This window comes from Panthera leo, chromosome D4, assembly GCF_018350215.1.
Source record: "Panthera leo isolate Ple1 chromosome D4, P.leo_Ple1_pat1.1, whole genome shotgun sequence".
Taxonomy (NCBI): domain Eukaryota; kingdom Metazoa; phylum Chordata; class Mammalia; order Carnivora; family Felidae; genus Panthera; species Panthera leo.
In genome coordinates this window covers 23,101,189-23,123,532 of record NC_056691.1, presented here as the reverse complement: position 1 = coordinate 23,123,532, position 22,344 = coordinate 23,101,189, and positions in this window count along the sequence as shown.

The following is a 22,344-nucleotide window of genomic DNA, read 5'->3' as shown; positions in this document are numbered from 1 at the left end:
GGTCTTATTGGAACACTTTCATATCGATTTCTCAGGCTGCAATTCTCTAACCCATGGCTACTCTACAGGGAGAAGAAAGCCTGCCTTTTGGCTGGAAGTTAGTACCCTGGCTAGAATGGTAATAAGACCCAGAAACTTGATGCCCTCTCTTTATTCCTGTCCTTTATACAAAGTTGTCTGTCTTGGGCATGGGACAGCCACCTAAATAACCAGGACAGCTGCCAATCTTAAGACTCTCATGTGAGGTTTCCTCCTCATTGGTCTGATGTGATCTCCTCCACATCTCTGATCTAGCTGCTTCAGGCTGGGAGACCTCCACTGGGAGCCAGCCAAATCAGTACCTGATTGAATTAAAACCCAGTCAGGGACCGTTTTCTAGGGAAGTTGGCTGTAAAGGCTATATGTTTTGGAATGTCACTTAGATCATGATGGATTCCTCTCTTTACTGTTTTCAGTCAATATCCTCTACTAACTAATTAAAATACAAAATGGGGTAGCTCTCCCCCACCCCGTAAATTTTCTCGTGTTTTTCATGGGCTAAAAATCTTAGGTTTTTCGAGAAACTAAAGCATGGCCTCCACAGCATGTTCATCAAAGACTAGGTAATCAAGCCATGGCCATCAGGGCATATTCTTCAAGGCATAGCCTTTTAGGGCACTGCTTTCAGGGTACATTATTTTGGTCGCTACAACAGGCACCAGTCTGTAATCTAGAATGCAATGGGGAAGCAGGGGGATGGTAGCATTCCCCCTTCAGGAGTCCTTGGTTGGCTGATTGGTGGTCATAGCAACTTCAAGAAACACCTCCAGTCACTTTGAAACCAGGAACCTTTGACATATCCTGCACAAGGGATGCCACCTGGGAGTTGGGGGTCATTCTCAGGGTTAATGGATCTTCTCCCCCTTTTCTCCTTTCCTCTAAACAGAAGCATAGGAGCTTCTTCTTCCGTCCCCAAGGAATCTCCCTTCAGATGCCTTTTGGCCCTCTGGAAACTGTGATATCATGACCTGAGCTGAAGTGGGACGTTTAACCAACTGAGCCACCCAGGCGCCCCAAAGAGCCTTCAAAATTTAAAGGAATGAGGGATTGATGGTACACCTGTTTTTGGGGGGTTTTTTGTTGTTGTTGACAGCACTGAAATTACCTCCACTGATATTTAGTAGGAGAGGTTCACAGCTAACATCAAATACAAATAATTTGCCAATGTCTATGCTAACATCAATTATAAATCATTTGCCAACACTTAAGCATTTTACTTGCAGCAACCTCAAATTCACCCTATGATGCAAGCAGTTTTCACAATCACCCGTTGATGTAAGCAGGACAGGTATGTACTGCCCCTTTTATCAAAGAACAAAACTGAAGCTAAGAGAGGGTAAATGACTTCTCAAGATCACCTAGCTAGAAAATAGCAGAGCCCTGACAATGAAATCCCCAATGTTCTCAACACCTCTTTTAAACATTAAGTGACTTCTTAAAATAAAGAGTCACCCTAGTCCTACAATTAAAGCAGTTGTGTGGCTACGAATATTTACTTTGTGTATTACATGCTAGAAGAAAATTTTTGTTGTTGTTATTCTATCATCCCCTTAGGTACTTTTTCCTTTTCATTCGTGGCACCAAAGTCTTTATAGGTTTCTTCTATTGCCCTCTGAGAACCTGCTTTCAAGAACTAGATTATGTACGACTCTCAGGAAGTCATAAATGAATAACAAATCTTAACATGCCATACATCTCACAGAGTTTACATACATCTAACCCTTAAGCCTTAATATAAAGCTCTCACAGGAGCAGTTCAGGCAGCCATCCCGAGGTAGCAGAGATGGCTTTTGGTAGAGTGAGGTGTTCTCACATGTCAGCTGTGACATCTTCCTGGGGACTGTGTCTCCAGGATTCTGTGTTTCCCTCTCTCTCTGTCTCTCCCCTGCTCATGGTCTCTCTCTCTCTCTCTCTCTCTCTCTCAAAAAACAAACATTAAAAAACATTTCAAATGTTTTTATTTATTTTTGAGAGTGAGACAGAGAGACAGATGGTGAGCAGGGGAGCGGCAGAGAGAGAGGGACACAGAATCCGATTCAGGCTCCAGGCTCCGAGCTACCACCACAGAGCCTGATGTGGGGGTCGAACCCATGAACCTTGAGATCACGACCTGAGCTGAAGTCGGACGCTCAACCGACTGAGTCACCCAGGTGCCCCACATTAAAAAAGATTTAAAAAATGATTCTCATATGTTTTCCATTTCGTAGGACCAGTCCCCAGTGCTCTCTCTTTCCCATCCTCATCACTGTCCCTGGGATGAGCCACATGGGGAACGGCTATTTTAAGGATTCCAAAAAGCCTATAGAACAGAGTCTTGGGCAAAATCTGTTTAAACTGCATTTAAGATACTAACTGGCTATAAAATGTCTCTCGTTCCATCACACACCAAACTTTTATTGAACTCTACAGTGTAGTATTTCTAGTAGAAATATCAACAAAATATGGTATCGCCTCAACGCTTGGGCGGGTCATAGTTTAGTGAGTCCTGTAAATGGCTATGAAAAGTGGTATGAACAGTAAAGGAAGTAGGAATAAGAACATAATGAAAACGCAGAAATCAGAGTAATCAATTCTTCTCCCAGGAAGGAGAAGAGAGAAGGCCAGAGAAATTTTTACAACAGGTGCCAACTGAGCTGAGCCTTGTGAGGTATTCGGGACTTCTTCTTCCTCTTCTTTCTTCTGTTTCCTCCTTCTCTTTTTCTTTCTGTAGAGCAGTTTTAGGTTCACAGCACAACTGGGCAGAAAGTACAGAGTTCCCATATGCCCCTCTTCCTCCCTACCACACACACACACAGCCTCCCCCCACTATCAACGCCCAGAACCAGCATGGGGCAGTTATTACAATCAGTGGACCTACACTGACACATCACTATCACTCAAAGTCATACTTTACATTAGCGTTCACTCTTGGTGTTGGACGTTCTATGGGCTTGAACATGTGTGATGACATGTGTCCTCCACTGTAGTGTCACACAGAGTAGTTGCACTGCCCTAAAATCCTCTGTGCTCTGCCTGTTCATCCCATCTTGCCCCCTTATCCCTGGCACCCACTGATTTTTTTACTGTCTTCAGAGTTGTTTCTTTTCCAGACTTTCATATCGTATGATTATACAGTGTGTGGCCTTTTCAGATTGGCTTCTTCCACTTAGTAATAAGCATTTAAGGATCTTCCATGTGTTTTCATGACTTAGTGGCTTATGCCCTTTTAGCGTTGGATAATATCCACTGTCTGGAGAAACCAGAGTTGATTTATCCACTCACCTATGGAAGGACACCTTGGCTGCTTCCCAGGTTTGGCAAGTATGAATAAAGCTCCTATAATCTTTTGTTTTAGACCACTTTATTGAGACTTAATTCACATACCCTACAATTCACCCACTAAAAGTGTACAATTCAGTGGCTTTTAGTGTATTCACAGTGTTGTGCATTCAGTCACCACAGTCAACTTTAGAACTTTTTCATTATTCAAAAAAGAAGCTTTTCCCCGTAGGTTTCATGCATCCTTCAGTCTTCTCATTCCTCCTGCCCCACTAGGTTACCACTGATGTATTTTGTCTGTTGCAATTTGACAGAATATTTGAACCTAGTAATTTAAATCTCAGGTTTGTATTTTGTTTGTCTTGTTTTGTGTGTCATTTTTTCAGTGATTCATTTACATTGTATTTTATGAAAGTATCAGCCCACAGTAGACGGAGGAGCAGGGGAGGAAGCAAACTGGTCCTCCACCACAGAAAGTTTGAGAAACTGTGGTCTAATGAACATACTCCACTGTGAAGCCTGGTAGTGAGTCAGCATTCTGGAAGCACACAGGGAGACTTTGGGGAGATCTTTCCCTCATGCCATGAGAGGGGGCAAAAATAAAAATTTCCACTCTAATCATGGGACTTAATTTGGAAAGGGATGGATACTTACCTCAGCTCTCACTCATTTTCTCATGCCTTCTTCCTTGTTGACCTGCCCTTATACAGAGTCTCTGGTAAGAATTTACACTGCATAACCTCTGGATACAGCCATATTAATAGGCTAACCATTACATGCACATTCACCTAGACTCCACATTGGAATCTCTTTTCTTTTTTTTAATTTATTTTTGAGAGTAGAGAGACAGAGTGCAAGTGAGGGAGGTGCAGAGAAAGGGAAACACAGAACCTGAAGCAGGCTCCAGGTTCTGTGCTGCGGGGCTCTAACCCACGAACCATGAGATCATGACCCCAGCCCAAGTTGGATGCTGAACTGACTGAACCACCCAGGAGCCCCAAGACCAAATCAAAATTAGACTTGTTTTACAAGCAAAATAGTCTTCATTTGGCTATCTCTGGAAATGAGGGGTTGAGAGAGAAAAAAAAAGTTTCAATGACATACCTTTATTGATGTGAATTCTAGTTCTGATTGCTTTAAATCGTAGCCTAAACTAGACAACTTGAAGCAAACTTCAGAGCAATGGTGACAGTAGCACAGATATGCCAATCTTTGTGCTTGTTATTCTGTGCAGATAATAACAAGACACCATGGGCATATGATTACTTAAGTGACTGGAAAATGGGATGGATTCCTGCACCAATTGTACATAAAAGACTTTTCTCACTGTAGACCTATCAATAGATAAAACTATAGTGCTTTATTAAATTATTCATTTGAGGCCTGGGTGATTCATAAATATCTAAACGAGTATGCCGACCATGTCCTCCCTAAACCTGATCTGACAGTTACTAGAACTGAGAAGACTGGTTTATTTAAAAGGCAGGCAGGCAGGCAGACAGACAGACAGGCTGACAGACAGGAAGGAAGGAAGGAAGGAAGGAAGGAAGGAAGGAAGGAAGGAAGAAAGGGAAGTAGGGAGGGAGGAAGGAAGGAAGAAAGAGAAAAGGAAAGAGAAGAAAGAAAGAAAGAAAGAAAGAGAAAGAAAAAGAAAGAAAAGAGAAAGAAGAAAGAAAGAAAGAAAGAAAGAAAGAAAGAAAGAAAGAAAAAGAAAAAAAGAAAAGGGGGATTTAATTCCAAAATGGAAGGGCACCACTATAATAGGGAAACAGGATAAGATGGCAGAGAGGGAAGGGTTAGGACCTGAGGTCCCTAGAAGGGGAAAAACACATATTTGGGAACAATGCTGCAAGTGTTTGACTACAACAAACCCCCTCGGGCCTAAGGTCCCTGTTAAGAATGGAAGAGACGCACCTACTCCCCCTCAGGTTCCCGTCAGGAATTTGACAATCAAAATACCTAGCTAAACCATAAAACTTACGTCATACAGGGGACAGTATAACCAGCCTGACTCCTCACACAATGGAGTTGAGCCAGTCAGGAATGGACAACCCAGCACCTACAGCTGTCCAGTCAATAATGGTAGAACCTGAGAAGGAATGAGGGAGAAGGGAAGGGGGTGCTAACCAGACCCTTATAAAACAAAGATCTTTGCCTATAGTCTGCGGGCATTCACTTTTGAATGTCCCCTCGCTATAAAGAGAGTTTTCCTACTATTCTTATTTTCTAAACTTATACTCTAATAAACTTGTGCCTGCTACACATTTTGTGTCCACCTCTTCATTCTTGAAGCGGCAAGACAACGAATCCCAGGTACTGTGGTAAAAAACCCTGCAACCTTACTATGGGGGCTCGTCTGGGATATCAACATCTTCTATCTGTAAGGAAAGAGCAGGCAGCACCCCCTCTTTTCTTTATCTCCTCAACAAAACTCTTAAACCACATAACGGGCACCCTTCAGCCAGTTAACAGCAAACAGCGAGGCTGCCATTCTCAAGTCTCTGGTGACAGGATCCTTGGTCTCCCCCCATCTGATCCCCCAATGTAGTTGGGAACATTGGCATCGTGCAATCCCAATTTCCTTTTGAGGAAAACCTCAATCGGAGGCCGAACAGGAACTGATGAATCCTGGCCAAGGCTACTCTTTAGTGGATGCCTGAAGGCTGTAGGCAGAACCTGATCCCTGACCTCCAGTTTGGGTATCGGTGGAAATCTCCTCTTTCTGTCTTGGCCAGCCTCTCCCTTTGGGAAATGGGTGGAAAAGCCCAGGACTTATCCCTGGGGTATCCTCCTAGGAGTGACCTGGGTGACTTCCAAGGGGTCCTACTCACAGGAATTAAAACCCAGTCAGGGACTGTTTTCTAGGGAAGTTGGCTGTAAAGGCTATATGTGTTGGAATGTCACTTAGATCATGATGGATTCCTCTCTTTACTGTTTTCAGTCATTATCCTCTACTAACTACTTAAAATACAAAATGGGGTAGCTCTCCCCCACCCCGTAAATTTTCTCGTGTTTTTCATGGGCTAAAAATCTTAGGTTTTTTGAGAAACTAAAGCATGGCCTCCACAGCATGCTCATCAAAGACTAAGTAATCAAGGCATGGCCATCAGGGCATATTCTTCAAGGCATGGTCTTTTAGGGCACTGCTTTCAGGGTACATTATTTTGGTCCCTACAACAGGCACCCGTCTAATCTAGAATGCAATGGGGAAGCAGGGGGATGGTAGCATTCCCCCTTCAGGAGTCCTTGGTTGGCTGATTGGTGGTCATAGCAACTTCAAGAAACATCTCCCGTCACTTTGACACCAGGAACCTTCGACATATCCTGCACAAGGGATGCCACCTGGGAGTTGGGGGTCATTCTCAGGGATAATGGACCTTCTCTTTCTTTTCTCTCTACTTTTCTCCTAAGGAGAAGCATGGGAGCCTCTTCTTCTGTCCCCAAGGAATCTCCCTTCGGATGCCTTTTGGACCACTGGAAACAATTTGGATTACAAGATCTAAAGAAGAAAAACTAATCTCCTACTGTAACAAGACATGGCTTCAGTACCCCTTAGGAGACAAGGAAAGTGGCCATTAATGGGACATTACGCTTCAATATGATCTATTGTTTGAATCTCTTCTGCAAGAAGCAAGGCAGGTGAACTGAAGTCCCCTATGTCTAGGCTTTTATGGCTCTAAATGAGGAATTGGACCTGAGGGCCTCTTGCAGAATGTGCCTAATGACCTAGCAGGTTAATAGACCCACTTGGGACATATTGGATAATGATTGTCTAAATAGGCCCATTCCTCCTAGTAGGCCTTGGCTTCAGGGGCAATCACTGGCCTGTCCAAAGAGGAGGCTTGTTCTGTTACTATCCCTTCTCCTTATAGACCCCAAGACCGCTCTGCCTCCAGGCCAGCTAGACATACTAGGAGAGGAAACCCCTATCTTCCAGGAGTTCCACCCACGTTTGGAATGCATCCTCTTATGGAGGCCGCTAATGGAGAAATGGGCACAATTAGAGTCCATGTGCTCTTCTCCATGACAGACCTAGCTCAGATAAAACAACTAGGACAGTATTCTGAGAACCCTTCTCAACTTATTGAGGACTTTCAACAAGTATCTATTATGTTTGATTTCACTTGGCAAGATATATATATATCATACTAGCTCATTGTTGTACCCCTGAGGAAGAAGAACAAATTTGGGCATGAGCCTAGGAGTTCGCTAATGAAGTAGCGATGAGAGATAGTGAACGCTATCCAGTGGGGGGCTCTGCTGCTCCAAACACTGAACCCCACGGGAACTACCAGGAGGATAATCATGGAAGGGAAAGACAAGATTGTATGATTATCTACCTGATAGAAGGAAAGGAAAAGGGGTTCCCTAAACCTGTATACTGTGACAGGATTCAATGGGTCACCCAAGGAGTTGATGAAAATCCCATTGTATTTCAGTGTCAATTAGTAGAAACTATCCATGACTATACAAATTTGGGCCTAACTACACCTGAGGGAGTGACCATTTTAAACCTGCATTTCATAAACCAATCTGCTGCACCTGATATCTGTCAGAAATTAACTAAAATGGCTTTAGGCCCTCAAACTCCTACTCAATACCTCTTGGAGGTGGCTACAGGAGCTTTTAATAATAGAGATATAGCAGTTAGACAGGAACAGGAAGAGGACTAAATTACAGGGTAAGATATAGGCTCAAATATTGGCTGCCACTATTGTGAACTCCCAACAACACTGGACTAACCACGGGCAAGGTCAAGGGTGGGCTCCAGATAAAAGATCAGGTAAGACCCCATGTTTCAGATGTGACCAAGTGGGATACTGGAACAAAGAATTTCTCAACAAGAGCTCTCTTCCTGGACCATGTCCTGCTTGTAAAGAGGAAGGACAGTGGAAGAGAGACTGTCCTCATCTCCAGAGAAAGAGGAGGTCAGGCACTCACTTCCCTGCCCAAGAGCTGAGACTGGAAAATCTGACATGATGGGTCCCTGAGGCTGGTCCAGCTCCCTCTGACATCAAGATGACTGAGCCTCAGATTATCCTGGATGTGGGAGGTAAGTTTATCAATTTCCTTATTGATACAAGAACCACTTACTCTGTTCTTATTCATCATTCCAGTCCTACTTGTCTTTCTAACCATTAAATTGTTGGCATAGAAGGAGAAACTAAAACGTGCCATCAGACAATGCCTTTCACCTGTAAATATAAAAATCATTCGGTTACTCATGTTTTCCTAGTTCTTCTGTCTTGTCTCACTCCATTACTTGGATGAGACTTAATGTATAAACTGGGAAGCAGATTTCCTCTTACTAAAGAAGAGGGTGGCTTATTCTCTTTAATACTTGGAGAGCTAAAGCCTTACCTTGACATCCCCGGTGATGCCAACTGGTTACGATATTGGATTTAAAAGATGCCTTCTTTTGCATTCCTGAGTCTGGAAATGTAGCCACTATTTGCCTTTGAGTGGGCCTCACCCTCTAGCCCACAAGCTGCTCAATTAACTTGGACAGTCCTGCCTCAGGGATTTCAAGACAGTCCTCACTTATTCAGGGCTGTACTCAGCAAAGATCTTCATGATATCTCCCTGCCTCAAGGAACTATAGTCCAATATGTGGATGATATCTCAATCTGTGGTCCCACAAAAGAAATGTCTGATAGCAATTCCATAACTTTACTTAATTTCTTGGCAGACAGGGTATCGTGTCTCTCCAAAAATGGTGCAAATATCCAAACAAAAGATAAAATATTTGGGATATGAGCGAACACCAGGTCACCACTATACCATGTCCTTTGACAGGAAAAAGGCTATATTACACCTTGGACCCCCAACTCCAAAAAAAAAAAAAAAAAAAAAAAAAAAAAAGTACTTTCCTAGGTATGGCAGGTTTTTGCCGTATATGGATTCCTGGATTTCCCCTTAATTGAGGAAACTTTACTCTGGACAAAAGCTTACCAGCTGGCTTTTCAAACATTAAAGGTTAGGCTTTCATCAGCCCTGGTTTTGGAAAAAACTTTTACTTTATACGTACCAGAGAAACAGGGACAAGCCTTGGGAGTTCTTACTCGGAAATTAGGAAATGAGACAGAAGCGGTGGACTCCGTTTCAAAGTCACTTGAAAAGTAGCCCCAGGGTGGCTGCTTGTCTTCCAGCAGTGGCTGCAACAGCCCTCCTGGTAGACGAGGCCTCAAAATTTAGTATGGGACAGTCCCTGACAGTGACGACTCCACATCGAGTCCAGAGTGTCCTAGAGACTAAGGGCTACCAATGCATGATGGGAGGCCAACTAACTAAATACCAAGCTATGCTTTTAGATATGCCTGAAATAATCCTTAAAGCATGCCAGATTCTAAACCCAGCTACCCTTATGCCTGGACCTGACATTTATACTTCCAGGATAGAGCATGATTGCTCACAAATTATTGATCTTGTTTACTCTAGCAGGCCAGATTTAAAGGACTCCCCTATTAAAAATGCAGATGACAGTTGGTTTACTGATGGTAGTTGCTTCATGGATAAAGGAGAAAGAAAAGCTGGATATGCAATAGTTTAATTAAGACCACTGAGGCAAAAGCCCTTCCAACCAACACTTCTTCTCAAAAGGCTGAACTAAATAGCACTTACTCATGCTCTTCAGTTGGCAAAGGGTATGAAAATTACTATTTCTACTGACTCCAAATATGCCTTTCTGGTGTTACATGACCATGGAGCAACTTGGAAGAAAAGGGGACAGTTATCAAGCCATAATTCCCCAATCAAATATGGGCCTGAAATTCTTGCTCTTCTTGAGGCTGTACACCTACATAAGGAGGTAGCTGTGATTCACCTGAAAGGTCATCAAAGGATATGACCCTAGAATCTAAAGGAAACAATTTAGCAGACTGTGCAGCCAAATTGGCAGGACAAAATAAACAGACGCTAAATCTAATACCAGTCTTAACCTCAATGGAGTCCATAACTCCAAGCTATTCAGACCAGGAGATCCTCATAGCCCAGAAATGAGGTTACACTAAAGATACACGGAACTGGTTTGTTAACAGCGAGGGAAAAATCTTTATACCCAAAAATAATCAATGGAAGGTAATACAAGGTTTACACCAAGCTACCTATTTGGGCAAAGATGCTCTAAGATGTTTAATCAGCAATGTGTTTGATGGAGAAAATTTAACAGCTACGATAAAACAGGTCTGCCAATCCTGTGTTGTTTGTGCACAGGTAAACCCAGAGAGTGCAGTCTGCACCCACCCCCACTTTTAAACCAAACCAAAGGTGTGGATCATATCCAGGAGAGGACTGGCAGCTTGATTACACACAGATGCCTCCTTGCAAAGGCTATAAATTCCTATCAGTGTTAGTTGATACTTTCACCGGGTGGATCGAGGCCTTTCCATGCAAAACTGGAAAGGCCAAAGTAGTAACCAAAGTTTCACTATGAGAAATTATTCCCAGATTTGGCCTTCCGTAATCCCTGCAAAGTGACAATGGTCCTTCTTTTACTGCACAAATAACCCAACAAATAGCACAGGCTTTAAAAATCAAATATTTTCTAAATTCAGCTTGACATCCACAATCTTCTGGAAAGGCGGACAAAGCTAATCATATTTTAAAACGACACCATGCTAAACTTAGCTTAGAGACCCAGCAAAATTGGGTTACTCTTTTACCAATAGGACTTTTCAGAGCAAGAACCACTTCAGAGCAACCTCTGGGACTCAGCCCTTTTGAGTTGTTATATGGAAAACCATTTCTTACAGTGGACTTGTTAGTAGATGAAGATTATAATATATTATTAAATTATTCACTTGAGGCTGATCTAATTCATAAGTTAGTATGATTTTGATTTAACTGTAACTGAAAACCCACCCCATGTAAGTCCTAGAGACATGGTTTATCTAAAGGATTGGAAGTCAAATACATAGGAGACTGAACTCCAAAATGGAAAGGCCCATATTGGGTCATATTATGTATTCCCACTGCAGTAAATTTATAGGGGCAATCTTCATGGACTCACGTATGCAGAATAAAACCTATACCTCCTTCACAGGAAGCAATGAGCAAACAAATGTGCCTTCTTATTCCTGTGATCCTGTAGAAGATCTCAAACTCCTCTTCAAACGACAATGAAGGTTGAATATTTTCTCTTTATTCTCTATGCATGTATCTTAGCTGACAAATTCCTTTCTGCAGTGGGCACAGCATTATGCCGAACTACAAAATCAGATGGCTTGCTGGATATGTGGAGTTTTGCCCATGTTGAGTACATCTAGTATGAGGTTACAACTGGCACTCCCTGTATGCTTACATTTCAGAGATAATATATGAAGATACTATATTTCAAGATAAACCTATTACCAATCAAAATGTTTCTTCCCAGCCCATGATGAATAAAACGTGGAATTTGCGGGGACATAACCAGAATTTTTCATACCCTCAAACTATTAGAATATTAACTGATTTTGCAAACCCACAAATTAATGTCCACCAAGTGCCTAAGTTACAAAACCCTACTTATCACTATACTGAAAATGACATATCAAATTTGAGATATATTCCTATGGCTCACATCCACCATTATACAGCTCAGCCAAAAGGCAGTTTTAGGCTAGGAACAAAGAAATCATACATATGATACCTGGGCAAGTAACACACGTTATCTAGGTTGGCTACCACTAGAAACATGCTCCCAAACAATTGTACTTCAGGCTACCAACTGGTTTGCTACTATTTGGATAGGGCGACCTGGGGTCAGATGGCTAGCTCCAAATGGAACTAACTGGATATGTGGAACTAATCTATGGCCCTGCCTCCCTCCAGGATCAATAGGTCATTGTACCTTAGGTTTTGCCTGGATTCATGGACACATGGTTAAAATTATCACTACCCCAGCTAACTTTCCAAATTCATTTTTTAAAATATAATTCATTGTCAGATTGGCTTACATACAACACCCAGTGCTCATCCCAACAGGTGCCCTCCTCAATGCCCATCACCCACTTTCACCTCCCTCCCCCACCATCAACCCGCAGTTCTCTGTATTTAAATCTCTTGTGGTTTGCCTCCCTCCCTCTCTGTTTGTAACTATATTTTTCCCCTTCCCTTTCCCCATGGTCTTCTGTTAAGTTTCTCAAGATCCACATATGAGTGAAAACATGTATCTGTCTTTCTCTGACTGACTTATTTCACTTAGCATAATACCCTCCAGTTCCATCTGTGTTGCTGCAAATGGCATCATTTTATTCTTATTGCCAATTAGTATTCCACTGTATATATAAACCACATCTTTATCCACTCATCAGTTGATGGACATTTAGGTTCTTTCCATAATTTCGCTATTGTTGAAAGCACTGCTATAAACATTGGGGTACATATGCCCCTATGCAACAGCACTCCTGTATCCCTTGGGTAAATTCTTAGCAGTGCTGTTGCTGGATCATAGGTAGTTCTATTTTTAATTTTTTGAGGAACCTCCATACTGTTTTCCAAAGCAGCTGCACCCTTGAACACTGCAAGAGGGTTCATGTTTCTCTACATCCTCACCAGCATCCACAGTCTCCTGATTTGTTCATTTTACCCACTCTGACCAGCATGTGGTTGTATCTCAGTGTGGCTTTGGTTTCTATTTCCCTGATGATGAGTGATGTTGAGCATAGTTTCATGTGTCTCTTGGCTATCTGGATGTCTTCTTTGGAACAGTGTCTACTCATGTCTTCTGCCCATTTCTTCACAGGATTATTTGTTTTTTGGGTGTGGAGTTTGGGGATTTCTTTATAGATTTTGGATACTAGCCCTTTATCCAATATGTCATTTGCAGATATCTTTTCCCATTCCATTGGTTGCTTTTTAGTTTTGTTGACTGTTTCCTTTGCATTGCAGAAGCTTTTTATCTTGATGAAGTCCCAATAGTTCACTTTTGCTTTTAATTCCCTTGCCTTTGAAGATGTGCCGCATAAGAAATTGCTGCAGCTGAGGTCAAAGAGGTTGTTGCCTGCTTTCTCCTCTAGGGTTTTGATGTTAAACAGCCCTTAATAAATATAAAAGAATTGAGATCATACCATGCATACTTTCAGATCACAATGCTATGAAACTTGAAATCAACCACAGGAAAAAGTTTGAAAAACCTCCAAATGCATGGAGGTTAAAGAACATCCTACTAAAGAATGAATGGGTCAACCAGGCAATTAAAGAAGAAATTTAAAAATATATGGAAACAAATAAAAATGAAAACACAACAATCCAAACCCTCTGGGATGCAGCAAAGGCAGTTCTAAGAGGAAAATACATTGCAATTCAGGCCTATCTCAAGAAGCAAGAAAAATCCCAAATACAGAATCTAGCAGCACACCCAAAGGAACATCAAGCAGAATAGCAAAGATACCCCAAACCCAGCAGAAGAAGAGAAATAATAAAGATCAGAGTAGAAATAAACAATATAGAATACACACACACACACACACACACACACACACACACACAAACAGTAGAACAGATCAATGAAACTAAGAGGTGGCTTTTTGAAAAAATAAACCTCTAGCCAGGATTCTCAAAAAGAAAAGAGAGAAGACCCAAATAAATCATGATTTATTGATTTATTACAACTAATCCCTCAGATTAGTGGATTTATTACAACTAATCCCTCAGAAATACAAGCAATTATCAGAGAATACTATGAAAAATTATATGCCAACAAACTGGACACCCTGGAAGAAACGGAAAAATTCCTAAACACCCACACACTATCAAAACTCAACTGAGAAGAAATAGAAAATTTGAACAGACCCATAACTAGTAAAGAAATTGAATCAGTTATCAAAAATCTCCCAACAAATAAGAGTCCTGGACCAGATGGCTTCCCTGGGGAATTCTACCAGACATTTAAAGCAGAGTTCATATCAATCCTTCTCAAGCTGTTCCAAAAAGAGAAATGGAAGGAAAACTTCCTGACTCATTCTGTGAAGCCAGCATTACTTTAATTCCCAAACCAGATAGAGACCCCACAAAAAATAACTACAGGCCAATATCCCTGATGAACATGGATGCAAAAATTCTCAACAAGATAGTAGCAAATCAAATTCAACAGCATATAAAAAGAATTATTCACCAGGATCAAGTGGGATTCATTCCTGGGCTGCAGGGCTGGTTCAATATTTGCAAATCAATCAATGTGATACATCACATTAATAAAAGAAAGGATAAAAACCATATGATCCTGACAATAGATGCAGAAAACATTTCACAATATACAGCATCCTTTCTTGATAAAAACCCTCAAGAAAGTGAGGATAGAAGGAACATACTTCAACATCATAAAAGCCATATATGAAAAGCCCACAGTTAATATCCTCAATGGGGAAAAATTGAGAGCTTTCCCCCTGAGATCACAAACACAACAGGGATGTCCACTCGCACCACTGTTTAACATAGTGTTGGAAGTCCTAGCCTCAGCAATCAGACAACAAAATGAAATCAAAGGCATCAAAATTGTCGAAGAAGTCAAACTTTCACTTTTTGCAGACAACATGATACTCTACATGGAAAACCTGAAAGACTCCACCAAAAGACTGCTAGAAGTGATACACAAATTCAGCAAAGTCAGGGTACAAAATAAATATACAGAAATCGGTTGCTTTTTTATACATCAATAATGAAGCAAGAGAAAGAGAAAAAAAGAAACTGATCCCATTTACAATTGCACCAAGAACCATAAAATGCCTAGGAATAAACCTACCTAAAGATGTAAAAGATCTCAACTGTATGCTGAAAACTGTGGAAAGCTTATGAAGGAAATTGAGGAGGACACAAAGAAATGGAAAAACATTCCATGCTCATGGATTGGAAGAGTAAATATTAAATTAAAATTTAATACCCACGGCAATCTACACATTCAGTGCAATCTTAATCAAAATTGCACCAGCATTCTTCTCAAAGCTAGAACAAACAATCCTAAAATTTGTATGGAACCACAAAAGACCCTGAATAGCCAAAGTAATACTAAAGAAGAAACTCAAAGCAGGAGGCATCACAATCCCAGACTTTAGCCTCTACTACAAAGCTCTAATCATCAGGACAGTATGGTATTGGCAAAAAACAGACAGACCAATGGAATAGATAGAGAACCCAGAAGTGGACCCACAAATGTATGGCCAACCAATCTTTGACTATCAGGAAAATATTCAATGGAAAAAAGATAGTCTCTTTAGCAAATGGTGCTGGGAGAACTGGACAGAAACATATAGAAGAATGAAACTGACCACTTTCTTACACCATACACAAAAATAAACTCAAAATGGATGAAAGACCTAAGTGTGAGAAAAGAAATTTTCCAAGTTGAAAATAAAGATGGACATGATCTGTTTTCCAATGGTATGATCATTTGGCATCCATGTTTGCTCCATCTGTAGGGTTAGAAAGTGTAAGTTGACATATGGATGCCCTTAATAAATACACTATAAAGGCACTCAATGACTCACAAAACAGCATCTCCTTACTGGACACTGAAGCCACACAGATGCACAAAGCAGTTTTACAAAATAGAAGGGCTTTAGATGTTTTAACAGTGGCCCAAGGTGGCACACGTGCTATTATTAAAACAGAATGCTGGGTATACATCCCAGACTATCACAAAAATGTCTCAGGGCTCTTAAAAGATATGAATACCCAAATTGAGGCCTTACAAAGTCTTTCTCTCTTTCAGTGATTGGTTAAGTTCCAGGTTTGGGGGAGGTTTATGGTTGACTCTTAAGGGTCTCTGCTGGACTTTTCATTCTTCTGGTCATGCTAATCCTAATCTGTTGCCTTTTTCGACGACTGTCATCTTGGTGCCAAGACTCCATCACTACAGTGACTTCTCGATGACAGATGATCTTTAACCACAAAGATACCACCTTACTCTCCACGTTGAATTCAGCTGCCTTTACTATAGTAACTCCCCTTTATGTTCCCCATCTGGTCAATATTGACCCATAGGTAGAGACACCTCTATGCCCCTATTCAGCAGTTAGAAGGTACAGAAGGTGAGACCTTCCACCTTCAACAACCTTAAAGATTTAAGGGTCAAAAGAGGGGATATGATGAGGGAGTATGAGGCAGCTGAGGGGCAAGCACAAGCTAGCACCGCACCCCCCCCCCAAGGTGGGATATGTGTGATATTCCTTGGACAGTCCCAACTACCCCAAAACAAGAAAGGACAAAAAGCAAATGGCTAAACTGATAAAAGTCTTCACCAGTTTACCAGAAAAAGGCAATCCCATCAACAGCCTAAAGTTCAGGAACTCCCTACTGTCAATGTTAATGCTTTGCCTGATGGAAAAACAACCTTAACTTGACAATAGCTAGGCCTCCAATAATCTGAGTCTTCAGCATATGAAAATCCCTTTAGGAACTCTCTCTTGACTTTATCTCCACCGACTGAATAAAATAGTCACCCTTCACACCTATAGTGCAGCTCTTTCTGCCCATGGGTCCTGTCCCAGTGCTTTAAAAAATCACCTTTTTGCACCAAAGATGTCTTCAAGAATTCTTTCTTGGCCATCGGCTCTGGACTGCCCCACCACCCAATCATGTCAAAACTTCATGAGTATCATATACTTAACTTAATGAAATTTTCTGCTTGTTCCATCTAAAACCTATATATTACTTGGGTGCCCCTTTACTGTTTGGAGACCTTGACTTGGGTCTCACCGGCTCCACTGCCTTGAAAGTCTGCAAAGGTACCAGAAATATTTGCTTGTACTCAGAAATTTACACTCAGGATCACATATGTCCTCAAATCCATCTTTCCTATAGAATGTTTTTGCCTTCCATGAATCCAGATATAGACCTTAAATTTTTTCACTCTTACTGAGTTTTATACATGTTACATACCACATTTTAGTTTTATGGTTCACTCAGCCTTTACCATCTTCAGAGAGGACAACTCAACTAAAATCAATAATTCATTATTTAAATATTCCCCAAACTAAAATCAGTATAAAATAAATGTAAATAATTAAATCTTCAAATAATCTTGGGTTAAGCCTGTATAGCACTTACTTTTCTGAAGTTAGTGAAGCGTAAACTGCATAAAAATTGGGGGACATGCTACACACACACACACACACACACACACAGATCCTTTGACAAAGCGATCCAGTATTTTCAAGTTGAAGAATGTAGTTTCTCCTTTTATTTCAATCTTTCATAAAACTTTGACCCTACTTCTTCTTACTCTACTTAAAATACATACAGTCTCTATTCTCTACATCAATTCCCTAATAGGTGTACAAATCCCTTCTCAGTGAGTTGGGGTGTTATACCAGAAATACCATAGACTGAGTGGTCTTAAACAACACACATGCATTTTTCACAGTTTTAGAGGCTGTGAAGTCCAATATCAAGACACAGGCAGATTCAATGTCTGTTGAGATCAACTTTCACACCAGGTATATCTTTTCCTTACAAGTGGGTGACAGATTTCTGGGATCTCTTTTCCTAAGAGCACTAATCCCATTTATGAGTACCTCACCCTCATGACCTAATCACCTCCCCAAGTCCCCAACTCCTAATACCTTCACATTGGGATTAGGGTTTCAACCTATGACTGGGGAGAAACACATCAGTTCATACCATTCCCCAAAGGCCAGGATAAGTTACCAGGTGCTAAGCTGTTGATCCCTTCAGTCCTCTGGGGGCAGGACAGGACCTAGGAGTGTCATAGCCTTAGGGCACAACCTAGTCTGGAGCAGCCTCAGCTGACTGATTACACTTGTGGGCTCTGTAAATCTAACCTTTTCCTAAGAGTGCGTTGCCAAGAAAAAGGGTTGAGAAGCTCCAGCTGTCCTCTGAACTGCCTCCTAATCTGTCCTGTCTTTCTTAAACTGTAATGTCCTTTATTTGACACCTCTGGCATGGCACTATTACTTGATCATCTGGGAAAGGGCAGGACAGCCTTCACACCCGCCCAGCTGAGTCTCCTTTCAATTATGCAGGAATAGGTAACCTGCCTTGAGGATAAACTCTGCCAGGAGGCGCCACTTCCCCCTGACCTTGACATACAGACTCAGCCAAGTTTTCATTTAAGGAATATTTACTGTTGGAAACTAGGAGACACAGCACCTGTAAGGCCTGGTCTCTGTCCTTAAGGACCTCATGGGGCTGCTCCAGGGAAAGCCCTGCACAGGCTAAGAGTTACACAAGGACACAGGACAGGTGTCCTGCTGCATGTGTGGATGCCAGGTGATCTCTGGAATAGATGAGGGAAGCAGCAGGTGCCGTGGGTCATAAATGCTCAAATATATCATGCTTCTTAGAAGTGATGCTCTCTCTGCATGTCTAAAATCTCCCATTTCCTGATACAAATTAATGATTCTTTGAGAAGATGGTCAATGAATGGCTTTTGTCTTTTACAAATACATATTTTGCCTAGACAGCCATTTGTGCCTCTTGACTTAAAACTTTCTTCAGAACCTGGTAAAAACTCCTTCAAAATTAATTTTTTTTAACGTTCATTCATTTTTTGAGAGAGACAGTGTGAGCAGGGGAGGGGCAGAGGGAGAGGGAGACACAGAATCCAAAGCAAGCTCCAGGATCTGAACTGACAGCACAGAGCCCAACATAGGGCTCAAACTCAGAAACTGTGAGATCATGACCTGAGCCGAAGTCAGATGCTTAACTGACTGAGCCACCCAGGCACCCCAAAGAGCCTTCAAAATTTAAAGGAATGAGGGATTGATGGTACATCATTTTTTTTTTTTTTTGACAGCACCGAAATTACCTCCACTGATATTTAGTAGGGGAGGTTCACAGCTAACATCAAATAACAAATGATTTGCCAATATCTATGCTAACATCAATTATAAATGATTTGCCAACACCTAAGCATTTTACTTGCAGCAACCTCACAATCACTCTATGATGCAAGCAGTTTTCACAATCACCCATGATGTAAGCAGGACAGGTATCTACTGCCCCTTTTATCAAAGAACAAAACTGAAGCTAAGAGAGGGTAAATGACTTCTCAAGATCACCTAGCTAGGAAGTAGCAGAGCCCTGACAGTGAAATCCCCAATGTTCTCAACACCTCTCTTTTAAACATTAAGTGACTTCTTAAAATAAAGAGTCACCCTAGTCCTACAATTGAAGCAGTTGTGTGGCTACGAATATTCACTTTGTCTATTAAATGCTGGCAAGTCTGAGAAGAAACGTTCTTGTTATTCTATCATCCCCTTAGGTACTTTTTCCTTTTCACTCCTGGCACCGATGTCTTTATAGGTTTCTTCTATTGCCTTCTGAGAACCTGCTTTCCAGAACTGGATTATGTATGACTCTCAAGAAGGCATAAATGAATAACAAAATTTAAAATTCCATACATCTCACACAGTTCATATACATCTAACTCCTAAGCCTTAATATAAAGCTCTCACAGAGCATTTCAGGCAGCCATCCAGAGGTGGCAGAGATGGCTTTTGGTAGAGTGAGGTGTTCCCACATGTAAGCTGTGAGCATGTTCTCACATGTCAGCTGTGACATGTTCCCAGCTGACCTGTGTCACCACACAAAAGTCTGGTCCTTGACTTCACACTGCACTAGGTTAGACTGTCTCCAAGGAGGAGTATTTTCCAAAAGCTCTAGGAGAATGATATGCTTGTATTTGAAGAGACTCCATATAGATAAGTCTAGAGAATTCATTGGTTTAAGATTCTCATATCTTTTCCATTTTCTAGGACCAGTCCCCAATGCTCTCTCTTTTTCCCATCCTCATCACTGTCCCTGGGATGAGCCACATGGGGAATGGCTATTTTCAGGATTCCAGAAAGCCTGTAGAACAGAGTCTCGGGCAAAATCTGTTTAAACTGCATTTAAAATACTAGCTGGCTGTAAGTAGTCTCTCGTTATTCACACACCAAACTTTTAGAACTCTACAGCGTAGTATTTCTAGTAGAAATATCAACAAAATATGGTATCGCCTCAACGCTTGGGCAGGTCATAGTTTAGTGAGTCCTGTAAATGGCTACGAAAAGTGATATAAACAGTAAAGGAAGTAGGAATAAGAACATAATGAAAATGCAGAAATCAGAGTAATCAGTTCTTCTCCCAGGAAGGAGAAGAGAGAAGGCCAGAGAAATTTTTACAACAGGTGCCAACTGAGCTGAGCCTTGTGAGGTATTCGGGACTTCTTCCTCTTCTTTCTTCTGTTTCCTCCTCCTCTTTTTCTTTCTGTAGAGCAGTTTTAGAGCAGTTTTATAAGTTCACAGCACAATTGGGCAGAAAGTACAGAGTTCCCATATGCCCCTCTTCCTCCCTACCACACACACACACAGCCTTCCCCCACTATCAACGTCCAGAACCAGCATGGGGCAGTTATTACAATCAGTGGACCTACACTGACACATCATTATCACTCAAAGTCATACTTTACATTAGCGTTCACTCTTGGTGTTGGACGTTCTATGGGCTTGAACATGTGTGATGACATGTGTTCTCCACTGTAGTGTCACACAGAGTAGTTTCACTGCCCTAAAATCCTCTGTGCTCTGCCTATTCATCCCATCTTGCCCCCTTATCCCTGGCACCCACTGATTTTTTACTGTCTTCAGAGTTGTTTCTTTTCCAGACTTTCATATCGTATGATTATACAGTGTGTGGCCTTTTCAGATTGGCTTCTTCCACTTAGTAATAAGCATTTAAGGATCTTCCATGTGTTTTCATGACTTAGTGGCTTATGCCCTTTTAGCGTTGGATAATATCCACTGTCTGGAGAAACCAGAGTTGATTTATCCACTCACCTATGGAAGGACACCTTGGCTGCTTCCCAGGTTTGGCAAGTATGAATAAAGCTCCTATAATCTTTTGTTTTAGACCACTTTATTGAGACTTAATTCACATACCCTACAATTCACCCATTAAAAGTGTACAATTCAGTGGCTTTTAGTGTATTCACAATGTTGTGCAGTCACCACAGTCAACTTTAGAACATTTTCATTATTCAAAACAGAAGTTTTTCCCCATAGGTTTCATGCATCCTTCAGTCTTCTCATTCCTCCTGCCCACCCCCTAGGTTACCACTAATCTACTTTTTCTATGGATTTGTCAATTCTGGACATTGTATGCATGGAATCATGCAACATGTGACCTTTTATATCTGGCTTCTTTCATAATGTTTCAACCTTCATCCACGTGGTAACATGTATCACCCATGTTGTAACATGTAAAATGTGTCCATGATGTAACATGTAACATGCCATTTTTTGGCAAATTATATTCCATTGGACAGATACCATGTTTTGTTCATACATTGATTTGTTAAATATTTGGGTTGTTTCTGCTTTTTGGCTATATTGATTGAATAAATCTGCTATGAACATTTCTCTACATGTTTTGGTGTGGATGTACATTTTCATTTCTTGCTTATTAATTTTTATAACAACTTAAAGTCAGACTTCATCTAAGCATGTCTCTTTCTTAGATTTGGGGAGTAAAACCATATTCGTTCCCTGTGAAATGCGATCTCTGGTGTCTAAATGCAACTTTTATTAAATATCTGGGTGCATCAATTTGCCCTCCTGCTAACACTTGCAAAATTAGCCCTTGAATCAGGAGGAATGGTGGTGGTGCATAATGTTTAACATTTAAGAATAAAGAACACCTTATGTTCTCAACATTCTAATCTTAGAAAGTCAGAAAAATGTGTGGGAAGAGTAAATGCAATCCAGCCAGTGGGAACAAGAGTAAACCTATGTAACATATATAAAAACACATGTCTGGTCACACACCCAGATATTTGATAAAAGTTGCATTTAGACCACAGAGACCTCATTTCATAGGGAACGAATATGGTTTTACTCCCCAAATCTAAGAAAGAGACATGCTTAGACGAAGTCTGACTTTAAGTAGTTATAAAAATGAATAAGCAAGAAATGAAAATGTACATCCACACCAAAACATGTAGAGAAATGTTCATAGCAGATTTATTCAATCAATATAGCCAAAAAGCAGAAATAACCCAAATATTTAACAAATCAAACAAATCAATGTATAAACAAAACATGGTATATCTGTACAATGGAATATGATATA